Genomic DNA, 22466 nt, shown 5'->3' on the forward strand with positions numbered 1-22466 from the left:
TGACTGCATGTTCATTTGGCTGCTGTAGATCTCTGATGGATTTCTAGAGCTCCTATAGAGTCATTTAAGTCTGCTTCCAGTTGTTTCTGTTTAATTCTGGGGGGGTGAATCTTCCTGATGTCATTCTATCTCTTGCCTCTTGTATACTGAAAAGTAAATTTTTTCACCTCTAATACATTTGACGTATCTCTCCATGATACTGGCTACACATTGTCCTTTTTTTTCTTTTTTAAATGTTGTCTCATAATTCATTTATCTTCTACTTTTCTTATTATTCCCATCACCTTTAACACTCCACAGGGACACAGGAAAAAGTCCTCTCTTCACACAACCCATAGCTCAGCGTCTGGCTCAGAGCAGGCACTTGTTTTAGCCTGATAGACTGAATGTTACAGAAGAGCACTATAGAAGAACACCTGTATGGGTACACATCACATCATCTAGCACTGTGAATATCACCACCATGTTCTCTGGCCGGATAATCACAATATTGCTTTAGAATGTGTGTCACCAGTTGGGTGCATTCAGAGAAAGCCCACACTGATTCTGTTGATATCCCATAGCGGGTCCATTGTGAGGCTAGCATACAGTTTTTGGAAATTGCAGCAGGCAATATGAATCAGCTCCAAGGGAAAAATGAGCTCTACTTCTCCCCAGTGCCTGCACCACACCCCTTCCTCTCAGTGAATAGAGGGAACTTACTCAGAAAAGAGAAGGAAGCATTGTTCCTATTGATTATTTGGCTTATTCAAGAGATTCAAGAAGCAGCCCTGCCATTTTCCAGCATAAGGAAAAAAAATCAAAAATTAAACAAAAAACAATAAGAAATCACTAACCATATGAGTCTTTCAAAGTAGAGCTTAAAGTGAAAGACTGCAGGATGCTAATTAATTCCTGTTATCTGAGATAATGGGGAGAGAAGGAGAAGAAGAGGATAACACCCTTGGCTTTCATTACCACACACAGGAGTCCTTCTGAAGAAAGACGTTAAATGTCTCCCCTGAGGTGTCTGTTGTCGTCCTAAATGAATGAGTCGAGAAGAACCGCACATTATTTGGACAGGGAGACCCAATGGGGATTTGCCATTAAATGGAGATGTTTGATAACCTATTAGAAAATATTCTGTTAAGTAGCCTCTATGATAAGGCAACATTTTCAAGGGAGAAGACTTAATGAAAGGCAGCACAAATTCTCTCTTTCTCAATGTAATAAATAACTGGATGGCTAATTGTCATTTACATACTTTGGTTCAGTTTCTGGCAGAAAGTAAACCTCCAACCGTGGAACTAAGGTATTTTAAGAGCATCCCGTATCCTATATCCTTCCTGTTACATAAGCATCTATATGTGCAGACGCACATCCATAATAAACGTATTTTGAATAAAATATTTTCAAAGTCCCAGGTTTGGCTCCCATTTATCTGTTTGGTTTTTCAAATATCTAGCAATTCTTTTTTATAAGTGTCAAAAACGCAATAAGAATTTGACCAAGGGTAATTTGAGGATATAAAGGATTATGGTTAGATGGAAGTGAGAGACGTTATTTGCTCTAGTAAATACCGTTTTTAATTTCAAATATGATATTTATCTCCAACATCCATTCATACTTAGTAATTTACCCTTCTTGGCACATACATAACCCCTCCCATAGCACATGCTGAGTAGTTATTTGCTAAATAAATCAATTATAATTTGGCTCCAAACTTTAAGAAACATGCAAAGCTCAATTATTAACAAGTTACTCTCAGTTTTAATCTTCCCTAAAGTTATGGTAGCAACTTTGGAAAAAAGTTGCTTATCTTTGGAAAAGATAAGATCTCTCAGTAACAAAAACATACATATGTGTATAATGCAACTTGTACAGAAGATGTCATTTGATTCTGCCTGAAGAATAACATTAAGGGCTCTCTTCAGGGGCGCCTGTGTGGCTTGTGGCTTGGCGTCCGACTCGGTTTCGGCTCAGGTCATGATCTCAGGGTCCTGAGAAAGAGCCCCTTATTTGCCTTTGCACTCAGCAAGCAGTCTGCTTGAGGATTTCTCTCCCTCTCCCTCTGCCACCCCCCCACTCCACTCATACTCTCTCTTTTTCTCTCTCTCTCACTCTTTAAAAAATATGTATTTATCTGTCTTCAAAATCTACCATACTCTCTCAACAGTTCAGGTGGCATGGTTGCCAGCGCAATCAGGACCAGAGAAGGCTTTTAGTGGGACTGAACAGAAAGGGGCAGAAAGGAGAAATTCAGAGTTCTGGGCCAGGAAGGAACCTGGAGTCTCCGCCCGCTCTTGCCCAGAGAAACATGGGGACTGTGACAGAGAGAGAGAGATGGCTGCCGAACCAGGGCACCAGGAGACTGGGATTGTGTGTGCAGCAGTCCCGGGAATGGGGTAGGACCCAGCTATCCAAACAGAAGCCCCTAAGGGCTGAGTTGGGGAGGAGGACCCCAGGAGGGAGCCTGAAATCTCTCACTTCAGCTCATGACTGTTTCCAGGAATGAAAACTGAGATTGAATCTCAGGAAACATAACTGTGGGAAAAAAGGAGGGTTCCAGAATCTGAGGCTAAGTGGTGGTGGCCAGTGGGAATCGAACTGAGACTAGAAGGTCACCACGGCTAGAAGCCCCTTGGCCTGGTGACTGTGACCCAGGGGCTGTGGCTCCATCCAAATGGATGCTAAACCCAGTCTGCATCTGCCCTGAGGTTATGCGCTTTCTTTGTAAAGTACTTATTCAGGGCTCAGGAGCCTCTGATAAGCTCTATTCAGAGAATGTAAAATCCTTCCAGTCTTGCCACAGTGCAGCTGAACTCTCCCTTCCCTTTGTGTCTGTGGTTATCATAGCAAAATCATTGTTCTCTCTTTTTGACTACATATTATACCGTTTTACACATTCTAGCCCCTGTGATCCTTTTAACACATCCTCAAGAGAGGAGCAAATTGAGGGTTAGAGTGGTTCAGCCACTTGCCCACCATTACTAGGGCTGAGTAGTGAAATGAGGAACTTCCCCCTCCTCTTATCTGGCTCCAAGGCTTCAGTGATTTTCATCAAGCAACCTGCCTCTCACTGGAAAATAACTTTACTGAAAATATTAATAATCTGTTCACCCTGACAAATATTTAGAGAGACCTTTGTTAAAAGGGAACTCAAAAACCAGCGGGCCTTCTTTTAGCTAGGTCTCATGGTAGCATGGAATGTAGGGCCAGCATCTCAGAAGGAAGGCTGACCCTTGATGTCACAGTGAACAAAGGCCCCCGGGCACCTCCTCTTCAACAGTTTGACAGGACAGAACCAGGACCCAGTTTTACACAATTGACTAGATGGGAACGGAAGAAAGGCAAATAGTCAGTCACTACGCTGAATTTCTTAGTATGCACACTCCAAGAGACAAGTTACAATGATCACTCCTGGCTCTGTTTTGACCATAATCAAGAAAGTAATTAGGAGAGATTAACCATGATGATGACACACAGCCTTGTTCACCTTCGAATCTGAACTCCCATACCCAGTAAGTAAACGTCTTGAATTAAGGTGACTTCAGACGGCAGGAGCACATGTCCCCTAGTCTGAGCTGGCCATGCAGCCCACTCATTCAGGAAGCTTCAAAAGACCTGGTGCCTAGAGGAGGCAGCCAGACTCCTAGACTTTTGAGACCACATCCTCCACCCTCACAAGGGCTCAGGATGTGTCTCACACACTCACATCTATTCCAGATGGTCTAGAAACAGTCATATCCTCAAGTGTCAGTCCCAATCAGTGCAGTCATCGAGCTTCCTCATAGCCAGTGTCCTGCCTTTCCCCCAAAAGAGGCAGTCTTTGTCTACCAAAATGCTACTCATCTTTCAAGATCAGTTTAATAGTTCTGACGCTGTAGATCCTTCTTTGACATATTCTATGGATCTGGGTTTCTTTATAGAGTAGATCAGAAGCTCTTTTTGTGTCTGATGATCACTGTCTCCTTTGTATTTATCTCAGCACCTGGTACACACAGGTGCTCAATAAATGTGTATGGCAGAAAGAGAGGGAGAACATGGAAGGAAAAAAAAAACATGGAGAGAAGGAAAGAAATAAAGGGGGGAAGGGAGGGAGGGAGAGAGGGAGAGAGGAAGGGAGGAATCATGTCTCCTTTCCCTTAAGTACCAGTTTTGAAAAGCAAATGAATAATAACTCCACAAGGCAAGTAAATAACTATAGTTACTTATTTATTAACTACAAACCTAGTTAAGAATAGATGTGAAATGTTGCAGGTATGCTCACTCATTTCACAAAGAAACTGCGGACTGGTTGACCTGGGGCTTCTCTTCTTGAGCTCTAAGAAACCCTGCTCTGTTAGAGCAAGAAGTCAGGAAACTTGCTTGTTTTTTCTTCCACCATCCCATTGTCATTGATTTAAATGCATTCTCTCTCTTACTCTCCCCCCGCCCCCCTGCCACCCCACCCACTTCTCCCCCCTTCTCCCTCTGGTCCTTGCACTTCCACCAGAACAAGGTGATGGGAATAGCCACTTCTGCTGGCCATGCTGAAGACTTAATTATATGCAACAGATCTATGGCACCAGCTGATATCCAGTGAGGCATTTCCTAGCTTTGTGGCCCTGCAGTCCATTCTACTCCTGGCTATAATTCAGCACCCTCCTCACAGAATTCTTTGCCTAGGGGAAATCTGGCAGGTGTTTTTGTATCCTTTGTCTCCTGGACAATGCCAACATATCCATAGAAATTCCCTCCTCAGTGCTGGGGTAGGGGGAATGGTAACTGTTTTTCCAAAGCAAAACAGGTCTAGGTGCTACTGAAGGTCTCTAAAATGTGCCCTCACCCTCCTGGATGATCCAGTGCCTCCACTGCGCTCTTTCTGAAGATCCAACACTCATATAAATTCAAGTGAACTATTTTAGATCACATATGATATATGTGATGCAGAAACATAAATTGTAATTAAAGAATTCCTCTTGCTACCATAATAATTGCAAATATTTGAAAAGCTAACATTTAGTGAGCATTATGATGAGCTTAAAAAAAAAAAATTCCAGCAGTTCTATAATCAAAGAATAGACCTGTAAATAAGTTCAGAGGTTTCCTGTGTTTAGGGCTCCTTCACATGTTATTTATTTTTATATTCACAGTCAGGAAGCCTGCTGCCACAGCCATCAGAACTTCCCTCACAAGAGAGGAGCACTGCCACCTCTAATCTCTTCTTTCTTGGGTGACCAGTGTGTGTTGTGCAGGGAGGCTGGGCCTTGGAATCACACAATCAGGGTTCAAAGCCCGGTTCTGATACAAACCATGGATCCCGGTACAAAGGTCACTTTACCATTATTTATTCAGTTTTGTTTTTTTTTTTAATCTATACAAAAGGGGACACTAATACTTCAGAGGTTAATGTGAAGATGAAAGATGCTTGCCTGCCTTAGCAATGTGCTGGAAACAGGAACAGCATACAGGAGGTTCTGGGGAAATGTTCTTCTCCATTTCCCACAGGAGCTATGTGACCACAGAACAATTATACAAAATGTATGACCTTTGGGACACCCACATATATGTGTGCAGAAAGGTCATACTGCTTGTTTCCTTGAAATCAACTTAAAATCAACTTAAATTTAACTCCAAATATCTTTCTCCACCAAGGTGAAAAGAAGATCCAACACACTCATGGTTGAGGTTAAATTCCTTCCGCTAGCAGAATCCCATGGTGGTGAAAGGTCTAGAACTCCCCAGTACCAGGACACACTGGCTCATCAATCACAGAGCACCAACCCCCATGGGTTACCAGTTAGGGTTCTACTGTCCCTGACCTCCTGTTCCTTTTAGGACCGGTGATCAGAGCCCTAGAACCCTTTGTTCTAGATGCATAGACTTTCCTCTCTATAGGCAGGCCACCTTCCTGATATACTTCCAGAAAAGAGGACACTAGTTCTTTCTTCTATGGAACCTACAATACTTGCTCCTCTTTCCAGGACTCCAGATTGCTTTGGACCCAGGGAAACATCTATTTTTTCTTTGTTATGCCCAGAGGTACACTGTCTCTTAAATGTTCTTTATGAATGTGGTAGCTTGGAGAAGATAAAATTAGGAACAAAAGCATCTTGTAGGTCAGGAAGCCTAGAGCCTATGACCTTCTTGAATGGGGAAAAGAGGTGATGCATAAACATAAATTATCATCTCAGAATTTCTCTTGCTACAATAAGAATTGCAAACATTTGAATAGGTAATATTTAGTGAACATTATGATGAGCTAAAAAAAAAAAAAATTCCAGCAGTTCTATAATCAAAGAATAGACCTGTAAATAAAGTGCAGAGGTTTCCTGTGTGTAGGGCTCCTTTACATGTTATGACAGGTGACCTTGTGTCCTAGGAGCAGACAAACATGATAATGGCCCCTTTTCTGGTAAGTTTATGCAGGTTCTGCAGTCAGGCTGTAGACTTGCCAGCTTGCATTTTCCTGCAGCTCCTTGCAGACACCTCTCCATCTGGGCTTCTTCTGCCTCAGGGTCTGTGACCAACTGCTCCCTATCGAGCCCAGAGTCCTGGAGCCCAGCATCGCACTCCCTGCCCCTCTCCACCTCTATCTCCTCACTGTGTGCTGCTCTCATAAATGGCTCCTATGTCTTATGCCTAAACCAGTGCATCAATGCCCTGCTCATGTCAACTCCTTCCAGGATGGAAGCCACATTATGTTTCTTCCTTGGCCTGCTTGAGGAGCTAGAGTCTCCTAGACCCTGACCCTCTTTCTAGAAATACACCGTTAGTTGACTTCTAGGGAAGATGCCAGCTCCTTAATGCTGTCTCCTTGTTTCCAGAGCCCAGTACTCGACCCCAGGGCCTCTGGTCTGGGATCCACCCACCCTGCCTGCCTGAGGGCTTATCATTTCACACCTTTCTACAGGCAGAATCCTGCTTACTCACCTGTCTTCTTCTGGCTTCTTGGCCCCCACTGCCTATCTGTTCCCTCTTAGAAGAAGTCTATATCAAGGCCCTGGCTTGCCCAGTTCAGACAGTCTGATTCAATCAGCCCTTGTCTAGCAGGTCATACACTCATAAGATGAGTCTTGTTCCAATCAAGAGGTAGAAATTGAGGTTAATTCCTTCCCAGTAGAATCTATCAAGGAGCCAAAGAAAGGGGCCAAGACACTGCCTTAGGGATCTTATTACTCCACCCAAGTGACTCTTATGATACGGACTCTCTTCGGGGAAGAAGGGCTAGTAGACTCTCTCTCTGGAGTCCATGATCCCAAAGGGTGGTGATGGAGTGGGGAAGGTATTTTTCCCAAAACAGTGAGAGTTGCTGTACCCAGTAAGAGAGACGGATGCTAGAGGAATAGTCTAAGAATGAGAGAGCCTCGATCATGCAAAAAACACAAAGGCCAGAGTCAGGTGCCTGGCAGTAAAGACAAAAAAAGTTGGGAAGGAGGTCAAGGGAATGACATGGGAAGCAAAGGCAATGACATCTGGCAGGTTGGGACCTCAGTCAAAGCAGGGGCATGTGGGCCTGGACAATCATTCTGTGCAAATGAGACACATCTTGATAGACAGGATCAGCCCTTATAGAAGCTTCCCAGGTTGGATAGATTCAGAAGCAATTCAAGTTCCCTGAGCACTTGCTGTGTGCACAGTGATGTCTGTCACATACTCTATCTCATGCAATCTGCATGACTCCTCTTAGACATAGAAATGATTATGTACATTTTGAAGGTACCAAAAAGGGCTCAGTAATATTGATATGACAGTCCTACATGCACAAGCAATGGAAAACGGAAGATCCATTTAATATACAGTCCATGGGACTTCAGGGCTGTCCCCACTACCCCAGACTGGTCTTCTGGTCCTTCAGCTCCCAGGTCTTGGGCCAGGGCCTCAGGTTCACCCATGATCTTAATTTCTTCCCCAGCACCATTTAACTTCTGTTGCAGAAACACTCAGTGGGCCCTGCTAACTGCTTTTCAGCCCTGGACACCCAGGTTCACAGCCAGCCTTTAGCATCTGTCACTGGGACAGAAACACTGGACTCACAGTTGAGAAATCTCTGAAGTTAAACTGTTGGTCAGGGAAGATAAAGGAATCCCAAGCTAAGCTTCTCAATGGAGCTAGTCCTTGGGGAAGCAAGCTCTCTCTTCTCCTGAGAAATTGGTGTTCTTGGAACCCCAGGATTATATAATTTTTTGAACCACATATTGACTGACTTGAGAAATCTCAGAGGGGAAATTCTTAATGTGATACCAATTTAGTCCACCAGAATCTCCCACAAATGTGCTCCTTCTCTGCTTTAGCCAGAACCTAATTAAGACCCTAGCATGGCTGTCACTTTGTGCCAGTGCTGTTTTTCAGTTAATGACCCCATTATCGTTAGCCTTGCAGTCACCCCTGTGCACCACCTTACAGATACTCTTCAGGAAAACAGGTTCTTTTTTTTCTTTCTTTTTTTTTTTTTTTTTTAACAAGGTTTTCAGGAGAATTAAACACAAACCAAACATCTGGATACTCCCCACTAGTGTCCCCAGCTCCCATCATGGTGAGCAGCCATGGGGTTGCAAATAGGGAGTCAGAAACCTACACTCAGATCTTGGCTCCTCTAGCACCAGGGCATGTGGACAAGAGCACCAGGCACTTCCCTTCTGTAAGCTGAGGATAATACTTCTGCTTCCTAAGGGGTTGCTGTTGTGAGGGCCATAAACTCTGTAAACTCCAACACACTGCATAAAAACTAGTATTCTTAGTCTATTCTGAGCCTCATTTTCTGACAATTAATTGATTGATGCCACTCCTGCTTGCCTGATTTCCTCTCTCACTATACATTGAATCTAATCTCTTCATTTGCCAAGGTTTCCCATTTTAGCCTTTGGAAGTGAAGCCTTGGAAACACTCATTAAAAGTCTAGGAGGCTGCTGACGGGGTGGGCTTCCCAGGCCTCACTGTGGTCCTGGCTGCAAGCTGACCACCCTGGGGGCCAGGCCCTTTGACTGACAGGCTATCTCCACAGTGGCAGGGAAGGCTGGCTCTTTTACTTCTCTCTGGGATATAAATATCCTGGATATCATGTGCATGTGGATTCCTTCTCTTTTAATTGGTAGTTTGGATTCTGCTGCACAATCAGCCTTCCCTCCTCCGAGTCAATTAGCTCTTGCAAATGCACTGGGTGCTTCTCGGGCTCTATAATTATCACTTAGTGTCAAAAATTGAAAAGTGGTAAGAAGCAAACCCTAACCATATGACTTAGAGGTGAATGTCAGCCTCTAAGAAAAATCTGTGGGAACTTCACTCTTCTTGTATGTTTGCTTCTGCCTGGATCTTATTTTGGAGAGTGCGTGTAAATCTACGGTTCCAGAATCTGATGAATTAAAAGCTACCTGACCCTCAGTGGCAATGACACCTCTAAGTCTCAATTTCCTCATCTTTATTATTTATATATTTATTATTATTATTATTATTATTATTATTATTTAGATAGTGTGCATGAGGGTTGGCGGTGGGAGGGAGACAGGGTCCCAGTCTCACGACGCCAAGAACATGACCTGAGCCAAAATGAAGAGTTGGAGGCTCTACTAATTGAGCCATGCAGGCACCCCTCAATTTCTTCCTCTTTAAAATGGTCGTAACACCCCTTCCCTCGTCTAATCCATAAAAGTCAGGAGAGTGAGGATAAAGATTGACACCTAAGTCATACAATTACTTTTTTAACTGTTGAAGTCTAAGTCACACTACAGACGTAAGATAGCATTATCCCTTTACTCGATAATGATAATTTTCATGAACAGAACAGGGAAATAACTTTGCAACAACATATCACCCAGCGACTACCCCTCTCAGTGTCATCCTTTTGGCGCAACCTTTTCAAGATTCAGAGAGTGATAGGATGGTGTCTATTTTATTTCACTATCTAACCTGGTTAGATACCCCAAGGGGGTACAGCTGAACTAATCTGTACACACACATGAGCTCTGCTTCAAGTAGCTGAAGGGTTTTGCCTCCTGCCTCTGCCACATGGTAGCTGTATGATTTTGCCCAGACATTCAGCCTTGGAATGTTCTGAAGATCAACTGAGACCATGTCAATAAATTATGAAGCACATAGTAGGTCTTCACTTAATGTTAGTTCCTTTTCTTCCCAAATCCTCAGAGAAGCGCTTAATTCCCAATATCAACTGACATGGTCAAGGAACGGCCCGTAGGCAGGTCTGCGTTTCTAAACCTACTCCTTCTACTGTTTGCGAGCTACTTCCAAAACGATTTGGGAATGCGGCTTCTCCCTGTCAGTAGTGTCCTTGTGCGTTTATGGAGACAGAGAGAGCAGTTTAGATGCTGTTCTTGACAAATACTTCAGCCACAATTAAATGTTGCTACTGTACTTAGGACAAAGGACAAGTGATCAAAGAAGACTAATTATAATGAATGATGATCTTCTGCCAGTCTGTGCTTGATATTTCAGCTACCATGTGAATCGATGACAAGGCTGAGGAAATAAGCGCCCGCCATCTGTCTAAAAATTCAAAGCAGGAGCAAAAAGTGCTCGGAGGGCAAACCAGTTAATGATTAATTAAAATCCTAAAAGTACTGCTCACTAGTCAATTTCAGAGTACATCCAATCCTGAGGAGGCCAAGAATGCTGGAGAGGTGACATCCATTAATGCCAGCAGGACTTTCTAGTACGTGGACAGATATATGGAGAGATCACAGAACACAGTAGTCCTGAGTTCAGGACCAGCCCTGCATCTGGGCTTATTTTCTATTCTGGCCATTCAAGCCACCTCCCCAAGCCATCCTCTTCACATCAATCAAACAGAAAAACAGAATCAAGCCAAAACAAGACAGTGCCAGCCTATTCACGTTGCAAGGTCAATTCCAGACAAATACAGTGACACCACCCACTCAATATGCTTAAAATCAAAATCATTAACTTTCTCCCTAAAGCTGCCCTTCCTAAAGCATTAGAGAAGAGCAATGCTATCTATCTATATGGCTCCCAATCTACCCCATTCTGGGGATCAGTGCAGACAACCCATTTTCCTTCCCCTTCCCCTCCATTGAGAGGAAATACCCATTCAGTCTTTTCCTATCCCTCTCCCCTCCTCAGCTCCTGCCTGCCTGGCCTATCTTCAGGACTCAGCATCTATGGGTGTCTTCTGCTTTTTCCTCAACCTCTCCACCCTATCAGGCATGCTTGCTGCTAGGGGACTGTCCAAAAACTTCAGGTTTCAATAAACATTCCCCTGTCTGAAAACGTTTAATGACTCTGTGACATCTATTGCAGCAATTTGGAAATTCCTTATAAGCAGAAGAAAAAATTATATATATTTGAGATATATATATATATGTAACATATATTTTGTATGTATGTATATATATATACATACATATTTATATGTATATATATGCATGACATATATATGCCTATATATGGATATATATATATATAGAGAGAGAGAGAGAGAGAGAGAGAACTCTCTAAAGTGTAATTTGCTCATCCCCTATAGCTCTGAGGGCTCAGGAAAATATTTTAACTTCCCTGGTGCAAAGTCTCACATTTACTTCTTTCTTCATCCCCACCTCCACCTCTAAAGACAGGTTCCATTTTCATGCTAATATACTGTGATATGCTCAACTGTTTTACAACAGCAGTCTCTAACATTTGAATTGGGCTTCAGAATCTATAAAGACCTTTTGTATACATAATTCAGTTATTCAATATATACTATTCAGGTATCAACTGTGCACCAAGCTCTGTGCCCAGTGTTGCCAAAGTAGAGAAAAGAAGCTCTCCTTGTCTTTTCTCATGTAACTAATATTTTAATGGGTGGGTAGATTCACAGTAATTCAAATCATGTGAAATAATCAAATGGTTTATGCCAGCAATTTCACATCATATATCTATATCTATATCTATATCTATATCTATATGACCCACATACCATTGGGTTCAATCCAGAATCACTATTAGTGGGTGTGACAGGTGCCATGCTGAAAATACAGGACCTAAGGGAGAACAGAGTTGGGAATTTGAGCAGGGGACTGAGAAAATATCCCAGGGCAGAGAACCCTTGACACACAGTAGTAATGGTGAATAATGTAAGCCAGCAATCCAAGAGCACACCCTGAAGCCTGACTTAGGAACACATAGAGTCATGTGAAAAACAGCACAGATATAGAGTAGCAATTCACATGACAAATGAAGGTGGGAATAACTGAGATATTCAGCACAGGTGAGGACTGCTCAAAGGATGGGCATATGGGGAAATGGTGTACCCCTCTCAGAGGCGGTGGGTGGGGGCAGGGGATTGTTGGTGTCCCACATACCGTGGTTCCCATTGCTGGGCTCCAGCAGGGTTATAGAGACACAGATGAGTGTTACCAGGCCCACAGTAGTATAGGCTTTGTGCTCTTCTGGAACTGACTGCTCAGCTCAGGAGCCTGCATGCCCCTTTGGCAGATCCCCTACTCTGCCATGATCCTTCAACATGCGGATCCAAGAAACACATACTACCTCCAAATTTTGTGTCATACTCAGAGCTCAGCCTTACCCTGAACAGAAAACAAACAAACCAAAAACAAACAAAAAATCCACACCCCGGAACAGAGAATTGTTTGACAGAAAAAGATCAAACAGAGCAAATGAAGTATCATTAAGGAGGAAAAGGGAAGAAAAGGAAGAGGTAGTTAAAATTCACCATATAATCAGGACCTAGTGTGTATGCGCTACCTATAGATCATGTGAAAAATTCTGTGCCTCACATTTTCCAGACATGATTTGTTAAGTCAGTACTACAACTTTCAAAGCACTCCCCCCACCAACTTTTTTTTCCAGAAAACAAGCCACAGAGATTAAGTGATTTGCCCAAAGTCACTAAGAGAAAATGGTGAGGTCAGGATCCTTGACCTCTAAAGCTGGTTACCTTTAGCCACTGGACTGTGTTCCATGGCTGTGTTCTACAGGTTTCCATGATCTCTACTCTGGATTTATTCTTTCAAATGCAGTCTTTAAAGTGTACTGTGAGGTCAGTATAGTTTACATGGAGGCCAGGGGAAAGGAAAATATTGGGAGAGGGCCTATAAAGCAAGGTTAGAATTTGTGTGCATCACAAAGAAGAGGAAGAAGCCCCAAACTTAGTTGGGAGAAACAAGAAGCAAATCCTCACTAACATGAAGGAAATAATGGCCTTACCATTTTTCAATTCTTCTAGCACATTCAAAAACCATACCCTGCCTTTTCTGCCCAATATCACACATCTTGACAACCATGAAAGTGAACCAATGAAAAATAAGATTATACCCCTTCGAAAAATGAGCTGGTTGGAACCAAGGAGTTCTGAGAATTAGGAATAACTTTAACTACTGTATGCTACAGTCAATGACACAAACAAAATGGCACTCCCAGAGAGTCATGAAGTGGGGTTGATACATTTGTTATTTTGAAGAGAATGGTACTCCTCGCCGCTAGAATCAAGTGGATGCTGTTGGAGGTGCCAATGGCCAGAGCAGAGGCTAAATTTCAGGATGCTTCAAACATGTGGAGAAAGAACTCACTATGGGACAGAGGGAGGTTATGTTGTTCTCTCCTCCAAGCATGAAAGTGGAAGTGAAGGGAGATTTCTAGACTATAAATGGGTGGATGAGGACATGATTGGGTCAGTTTGCTCACTATTGTATCCCTACTGTCTGAAATAATGCTCAATGCACAGTATGTATTCATAGATGTTTTGAATGAATAAATGCATACGCTTGCTATTGTGCACAACCCAATCCTATCAGTCCACAGAGTCTGATGGCAGTGGTAATAATAGTGCTGGTAGTAGTAATAGTAGTAGTAGCAGCAGCAGCGGCAACTAAAGATCAATGCAACACTGCAGAGCAAGCTGGGAACTGGAGCTGGGGCAGCGGGACCCACAGCACACACCGATGCATGACAAAGCTCACAGTCATGTTCCAGTGACTGAACAGGGCAGCATTAGATGTAACTCAAGACCGTATGCAAACGACAAAATCATAGCAGGAGAGAAGTAGAAAGCTGGGCTTCTTTAGTGGCCCCAGCAATCGCTGGGTAAGGTAGGGGAATATGGACCAGAGGGCATTTTGGTGGCAGCCCTGGCCATGGCTGGGGTGGGGCAATGAAGCTGCGGCTACAGTGAGACGAGCAGACCGCATCAATCTAGGAGATACTGTAGGTAAATGGACCGACAGTGTGGGAGGCTCAAGGCCTTCCATTTCCTTGAGTGGTAACAATGCTGTAGAAAATGTTAGGCAGAAAGAGGAATAAGTCCTCATTTCTACCCACAGGCTGCTGAGGCCTGGAGAACATGTATGTGAGTGTGCTAACTCTTACCCCATACTAGTGATAAATATTATTTCCTCATTTTTTTAGATGAGAAAATGATGCTGCAAGATGTTGGGTCTATGATTTGGGAATCAAGAAGTGGCAGAGCAGGCATTTGAATCCAGATCTATTTTACCCCCAAAGTGTTTCTGTTTTATTTATTTTTTAATTATTTTACAGATTTTATTTATTTATTTATTTATTTGAGAGGGAGAGAGAGAAAGAGAGCACAAACAGGGGGAGGACCAAGGGGAGAGGGGGAAGAGGGGAGCCCAATTTAGGTCTCCCATCTCAGGACCCTGGGACCTTGACCTGAGCCAAAGGCAGCAACTTAACCAACTGAGCCACCCAGGTGCCTCTAGTGTTTCCATTTTAGGACTTGGCCTCTGATGCCTTTAGTTCCAGTTTTCCACCTTTCTTCATGCCACTCATTCCAAATCCGTTCATTTAGTGATTGTGTGTGTGTGTGTGTGTGTGTGTGTGTGTGTGTATGCACTTCTGGTGCATAGACTATGAATTCCCTAGAGATGGTGTGACAAATTCTCTGTAGATAAATGATGTTCACCTTTGTACCCTGGCACCTTGGAAAATATCTAGAACAGAGAAAACAACAAAGTTTGCCACTGATAATAAAGATAGAACAATGAGATTATATAAGAAAGATATAAGACCCTGGTGATGTGAGGGGGTCCTTTCCTCAAAGAGTCCCACTTCCTGCTCCTCAAAAGAGCTTACATACTCTGATTCACCCACTTCCTCATTCCAGGTGGAAGAGGAGGACAAGCATGGACAGCTGCCCCTAGTTGAGCTGGGAGCTGTGGACCACGCCATTCCTGCAGAGAACATGCATGGCAGTGACTCGGGATGGGCCTGGGTGCGGGCAGTGGACTATTCATCCCCCTAAGGCCTGAAGCTCGGAAGCAGGCCTCTCCTTCTTCCAAGGTCCTCATCATGCCATGAGGTGACCCTTCATCGTGTCCTTTGCCTCCAGACCCATGCTGCATGTTTCTTTTACCCTGTGTTGAACTGTATAAAAATGAGAACCCAGACCATGGGCCCTGGGCCCTCTGTAGGATGTCCTTACTGGGAAAATTGGCCGAGAGAGAGGAGAAGGCTTGAGTTCCTCACTCCCAAGATTTTCCTGAACTCTTCATTTCCATGATCAGTGTCTCTTCACAGGACAATGGTGACCTAAAACTGTGTCTGTTGACATTTGGGTCCCCGGGGCCTGCAAGATGGTGTTTGTCAGAGATCCCCCTTCTAGTCTTCCAGCAGGTGATGGACTATGGAGTATGATACTCAGCTGAATACATTTTAGAATAAACGGAGAGCACTGTTGTTTTACCACACAGTCGGTTTAGTTCACCAGACAGTTAAGCAGCTCCTACAAAATTCCAGACTGGGTGCTAGATTCAGGAGACAGAGAGATAAAAGAGATATCTAGCAGTGGAGTGAGAAGCTTCATAGAACAGGTTACGAGAGGAATCAGGTGAACATATAATTGCACTCTAGTGTGATTTGCTTTAACAGATGCACAGAAGGCATTTAGAGGGACTGATTACTTCACTCTGGGGGAGATTTCAAAAAGATCTTAATACTGGCTCATGCCTTGAAAAACAGTTTTCTTGGTACCCATCATGACCAGGGCTATTCCAGGGAGAAAAAAATGATATATCCCATAGCACAGACTCCTGAGACTGCTAATTAAGGGTGGGGGTGAGGGTGGGAAGTGTGGGGAGCCTGTAAAGAGAGTGATGTGGGTGAGGACCAAACCTCCAGGGGATGGCCTTGTCAGCTCGTGGAATATCAGGCCCAAGAAGGACCAAGTTCCAGCCCCAGGAGGAGCTTTTGGTGGTCGGCAGTCAATGAGGCTTCCCAAAGCATTTCCTAGGGCATGTTGTTACTTCCATTTCATTCATTCATTCATTCATTCATTCATTCATTCATTCATTTTTGGTATCACAATTCTGTTTTATCAGAGTTTTATTTACCACTAAATATTAAGGTTTCTTTTATTCTGAGGAATACTGAGGAGAGGTACCAAAATTATATCATCTGAAAGTAAATGGCTGCCCACCTTGGGGAAACAAAACAAAACATGATAGCAATTTTCTAGAGCTATTTTCTTACTTGGGGAGCTCTGGGGTGAGATGAAGAGCCCTTAGAGTTCAGTTTTTAAGGGTTCAAATTTCAGACCTCTGCTCATTAGCAGGGTGACTTTGGGCAAGTTACAAAATTACTTAAAGTGTCAGGGTTGCCACTTCCTCAAATGTAAATGGAGATAATATCGACCTCCCAGGAATATTGTAAAAAGTAAATGAAAGGTATGCTGCAAGTGTTTCCCCCCGTTTAGTGTTTGCCTTTCATTGTGCTTTGTATGTTTCTTGACATACAGATTTCTTTTAGCATTTAAGTACCCAAATATACAATTTGCTTCTGTAGATCCCTTCAAGCTTTTTTGTTTAGAATAACATTTTCCCACCCTGAGGTCACAGAAATATTCAGTTGTGTTTTCTGCTTCTTTTGTGGTTTTACTTTATTCATTTAAATGTTCAATCCATCTGAAATTACATTTGCCAAAGGTTGTAAGATGAGAAAAAGAAGTAACATGTTTTTTGCCTGAATGTGCAGTATTTATCAAGTGATTGAACCTTTCCTCATCAATTAGAAACACCAGCTCAATCATACTTTATACGCGAGGAGTTGTATTTTGTGTTCTTGATCTATTTTTTTTTTCAAATGACTTTGGCATTGCTTTCATTTTTTTAGCTTTTTGCGTATCTGTACAGCATATACTACACTCTATCCTTTGTCTCCAAAATATTTTTGTCTGTTCTGTTTCATTCTTCCTCCAAACCAATTTTACAAGGGAAGTAAAGTCGTAATTCAAACTTCAAACCCAGAAAAACAAAACTATCACAAATAGATGAAAATAAGTAATGCAGAATAAGGACATCACATATGACTTTTTATTCATAACTATGAAATGAAATTTCCTTGACCTTCTCCCATTAAGAGTTTGTGACTTGAGGAGAAGCTTCCAGAAGAGCCAAGATCTCAGAGGGTGTGGAACTGTCAGGGCTCAATTAGCACTGGGGGAACTGCTCAAACATAATAACTGGGTCAATGGGGAATGGAGTACACAGCATGATCTAGGCAAAACTGACCTGGGCACAGATGTGAAAGATAACAGTGATTACTGTGATTTATTGAGCAATGACTATGGGACAGGCACAGTGCCAAGCCCAGAAAGGCAATAAAATGTAGTGATTATGAGAAAGGGCTTGGGTTCAGAGATTCCTGGGTTCCAGTCCTGCTTTTATTCCCCACTGTATGATTTTATAGGTCTACAGCATGTCTGTGCTGAGTAAGGATATGACCACATGAATGGCCCTAGCTAAATCCCTATAGAACATCTCCTCTAAAGCCAGTACTTAGAAGCATAATCACATTCTACTTTCACAAAAACTATCTGAGTTTATAACCTTCTCTTTGTTGGATAAATGAGAAAACAGAGAAGCAGACAGTGAACTTACTTGAATTTCAGGCAACTGATTAATGTAAAGCCAAGTTCAAGCTAGGCTGTTCTGACCTCAAAGCCTCATGCTTTTAACCTATGCATTATCTTTCCTACATCGAGTCCCACAGCACAGATACAGGTGCCATTTATGCATTGCACACTGGTTTCATTCCACATGGAGCTCTCATTATTTCAGAGAATTTTGTGTGAGACTTAAGTTGGGCATTTTCTTTGGGTTGATGAGTTTTACCTTTAAGTTAATGTAATGATAACGAAAGACTATTTTGGGAAGTGATCGGATATTAGTTTATAGAAACGGTGGCCAACCATCCTGGCTTGCCCAGACTCCTTGTTATCTGGAATATCTGACTCCATGATCTGTGTTGGCATATCAGATACACATGATAGAACCTCTCAAGAAAAAGGACAACTCTGAAATAAAAAACACTTTGCTCATCATATGGCCTAGCCCCTTAGCACGCTTTTCATTTCCTAGGCTACAGTAAGAAAATTGAAATCATTTTTACACTAATATCATTATTTTTTAAGATTTTTTTTTTTAATTTATTTGACAGAGAGAGAGATCACAAGTAGCAGAGAGGCAGGCAGGGGGCTGGGGTGGCGGGGGGGAAGCAGGCCCCCTGCTGAGCAGAGAGCCCAATGCAGGGCTCCATTCCAGGACCCTGAAATCATGACCTGAGCTGAAGGCAGAGGCTTACCCCAATGAGCCACCCAGATGCCCCTACACTAATATCATTATTAGTTATTAGGATAACGGGGTACCTGGGTGGCTCAACGGGTTAAGCAACTGACTCTCGGTTTTGGCTCTGGTCATGATCTCTGGGTTGTGAGATGGAGCCTCCTGCTGGGTTCTGCAATCAGCATGGAGTCTGCTTGAGATTCTCTTTCTCCCTCTCCCTATGTCCCTCCCCCAACTCATGTGCATACACATGCTCTCTCTCTAAAATAAATAAAAATCTTTAAAAATTATATTATAACATTAAAATATCTGAAATCCATGTAAGACTTTAGAGTTCACATGTTGCTTAATGTACATAATTCCATCTAATGATAACTGTGAGGTAGCTAAATTTCCTTCTTTTGCAATTTGAGAAACTGAGACTCAGAGAGGCTAATTATCACACGGTGTGGAAGAGAGAGATTCCAAAGACCAAAGATTCATACTTGTCTTTTATAGTACAGAATTGCTTGAATGTTCCCCAAACCAGGAGGTACCTTTCTCAGAAGTTCTTGCATCTAAGTGGGGTCACATGACTGACTTCTGGCTAACGGAATGTGGTTAGAAGACACAGATATCCTCTCCAACCCTAATCCAAAATCATCCTCATTTTCTCCTCTTCAGTTGACAATGGACATTGTTACTCAGGGTGACCTGAAAGCCATTGATAAATGTGGGAGAGCCAAAAATAGGAGGAAATCTGTTCTTGAATGAAGACACTACCAAAACGAATACATGTCATCATCATAAGGGGTCTAGACTTCCAACTGTGACAGAGAACAAAACAAAAACATAAGAGGACAGCTGACCATGAGTACATTTTGATCGAACATTATGAAAAATGTGATACTTCAGTCTCTAAGTGGATGAATAAGATGGTTGTTTGGGTTTCCTGATCCAAGGTGGAAAAAAAAAAAAAGGATTCTCACATAGTTATTACACCATGGTGAAAAGAAAAAAAACAACAACCCTGGAATTTCAACTTGTAAATCAAAATACAAGTTACAGATAACAAAACCATAAGGGATAAATTTAACTGAGCAAAATGAAATAAATTGTGTTCTAAACATTGTAAGTCAAAACCTATAGATGTTCTCTCAGAAGCGTAGTGAGTTCTGCAAATGAGTATGCGGTATTCATGGCACAAACCCAGCTGATTCAGCAGATGTAGTGAATATATAATCTGTCATGTTCTGGATGGACAGCCTGACTTCACAGCCATAAACAGAATTATGTCTAACAGCCCAAGGCTAAGACCACAAACAATGAAACACACCATTATGAGTTTATAGAACATGGTTATGAATACTAATAATTACTTCCATCGTGGCTGGGCCATAAATAGGATTATTAGACATCAGCAAGGGTAATAATTCTGGTTTTGCAAAACATCTGAGATCTGGGTATGTTCATGGGTCTAGAGGGCAAAATACTAGAAGAGACCATGCTGGATACTGAACAGAAAAAAGGAAAGCATGGTCCCTGCTTACACACTGTTACATTTCATAGAGCAAATATTTTTTGTTCTGAATCATCAAACATAGAAGTCTTTTTAAATTACTTTTTTTTTTTTTTTTTGCCCTGGATGAAATTCTTCAAAGACAATCACGTAGGTAGGTCTAAGCCGTTGCCACTTTGCATGGCAATGTATGATGCAAGTGGTCGTTGCCTCATGGGGAAGACTTTCAAAATGTTTGATGCATATATTGCTGAAGCACTATATAGCTCAGAAACCCAAATGAGAAATCATGTATGCAGTATCTCGAAATAAAATAGAGAAGCTGAGGCACACAGAGGAAAGCTGATATATATCACCCATTACGATTATTCAGTTGTTGTTATTGATTTTATTTACACTTGCTGCTATTCCTCTGAGAAGCTAAACAAACGAGTTGTCGAGGCAAATGCAAGCTTGGTTGTTTTATTTTGTGAAATGGGAAACAAACACCCCAGTTCCTTATTCCATCACTCCTGGGTTTTGTTAAATTGTTTGCATTTATCAGGTAAATTTTCTAATATTAATATTTGTCTACAGGAATTCACCCTGCTTTTCATATTCACAGGTGATTCTTCATTTCTTTAAATATTTGACAGTCAAATAAATTGTGCTGGGATGTTTCTAGGATCAGGTCTCTAATAATTCAATCAAGACAAGGGATATCATATGATTGTTAGGGCTGTGGACTTTGGAACAAGACTACTTGGGTTCAAGTCCAGGTTCCAATCCTTGCTATTTGAGTCATCTGGACAAGTTATTTAAACTCTCTTAATCTCAGTTTCCCTCTATGAAATGAGGATACGAATTTCACCTTCCAATAGAGCACTCTGAGAATTATATGGGTTAAATTGTTTACAGCACTTAGAACACTGTTTGGTACATAGCAAAAATCACAGAACTGTTTGCTTTTATATTGTTTTTGTTTGTTTGTTTTTTGTTTTGTTTTGTTTTTTGGTTGTTTTTGTTCCAGGATGAAAGAGCTCATCAGTAACATAGTTGATAAGGATTGTAATAGGAAAAAAAAATACCTTTCATATCAACTTAAGGATAATGTTGAGTGGAACACTGGTGAGAACACATAGATAAACATAGTGTCACATTAACTAAGAGAGTGACTGTGGAAAACAAAGTCCTCAGCTGTGCCCGGGCACATGGTGAGTACTTGATTAGGCTGTCATTACATTGTGATCTCTGTTGGGTTGAGTAAGATTTACCAAAAGAAAAATGTCAATACAGGGTTTGGAAAATAATTTTGTGTTGACCAAATTAAATCCATAATAATTATTCAATCAATAAATGTGTTTGAAGTGCATTTAAAAAAATCCCCCTAAGCAGAGGACAAGAAAAATTGGACTCCACAGCTTTATTGGGTCTAATAAGTCAAGGTTCTGAGAAGACTCAAGGAAGAGATTTGATGAATGCTTTCAATTTCCTCCAGAGGAGGATGTGGGCAGATTCTTCAGAAAGTAACATCTCAGAGAAAAGACAGAGGTTATTAATCCTAATTCAATATAGTGAATTGAGAGTCCCACCAAGGAGAATTGGTTAGCCAGCAGCCAAGGCCACTGTGTAGAATCTTTAACTGGTTGGTTGGCTAGAAGGCTGGCCAAAATGACATCTGAGTTTGGTTCCATCTTGGGGAAGCTCTGAATTACAAACTACTGCAAGTCTTTTCTACTGCACGTAGAATGCCTGTGACATACCCACAAAAACTAAGGAAAGCTCTCTGGAAGTTACAGACCAGCATTCCCCAATGAGACATCCATAAGGGTAGTTCAATAAGTAGGATTTTACTTTACTGCAGGATTTCTGAGAACTTGCAGTATATGAATACACATTTAAAAAATTTGCTAGAGAGGGATGTAACAGTGTTTCTCAAATTTACTTGCCTATAGAACCTTCTATCTTTTTCTACAGAGCTGTTGCTCTGAAACCAACCAAAACAAAAATAACAAAAACCACATACACGGAAACTGCTTTCATGAAGCTTCTTTCCAAACTCCTGTTTAGCACCCTATCTTGGAGATCAGTGTGGAGAATCACCAACAGGTGTATCACACCCCCGGGCAATCCTCCACTGTCTCTTCCCACCAGATCTTAAGTTCTTATAACCTTGTCTTTTATTTTTGTCTCTATCCTTTACAGTCTTGGATAGAATGCAGATTCAAAAAATACACGTGAATTAAAAAATGAATTGAGTGAATGGGCATATTTTACCCTGAATTGGGATGGGCATGAGAGCCTGGGACCAGACCCACACCTGAAGTGGAGCAGTGTGAGAAGGTCTTGATGTGCTGAAGGTGTGGCTCTTTGGGGTTGGGTCTCTTGGGCCACTAAAGTCCATCTTAGCTAAGACGGATGCAAGAATGGCTTTATGGATTGACTCACCATGAAGTTCAATTACCGACTCTTTGCTATTG

The 22466-nt window shown here is 42.0% G+C and overlaps 1 protein-coding gene across 11 annotated transcripts in view; it reads right to left on the reverse strand.

Moving 5' to 3' along the window:
• Positions 1-22466, reverse strand: part of NRG3 (neuregulin 3) — a 1047703-nt gene that overhangs the window by 495756 nt on the left and 529481 nt on the right. The window lies entirely within an intron of this gene.

This window comes from Lontra canadensis, unplaced genomic scaffold, assembly GCF_010015895.1.
Source record: "Lontra canadensis isolate GAN:19392208 unplaced genomic scaffold, GSC_riverotter_1.0 scaffold3, whole genome shotgun sequence".
Classification (NCBI taxonomy): Eukaryota; Metazoa; Chordata; class Mammalia; order Carnivora; family Mustelidae; genus Lontra; species Lontra canadensis.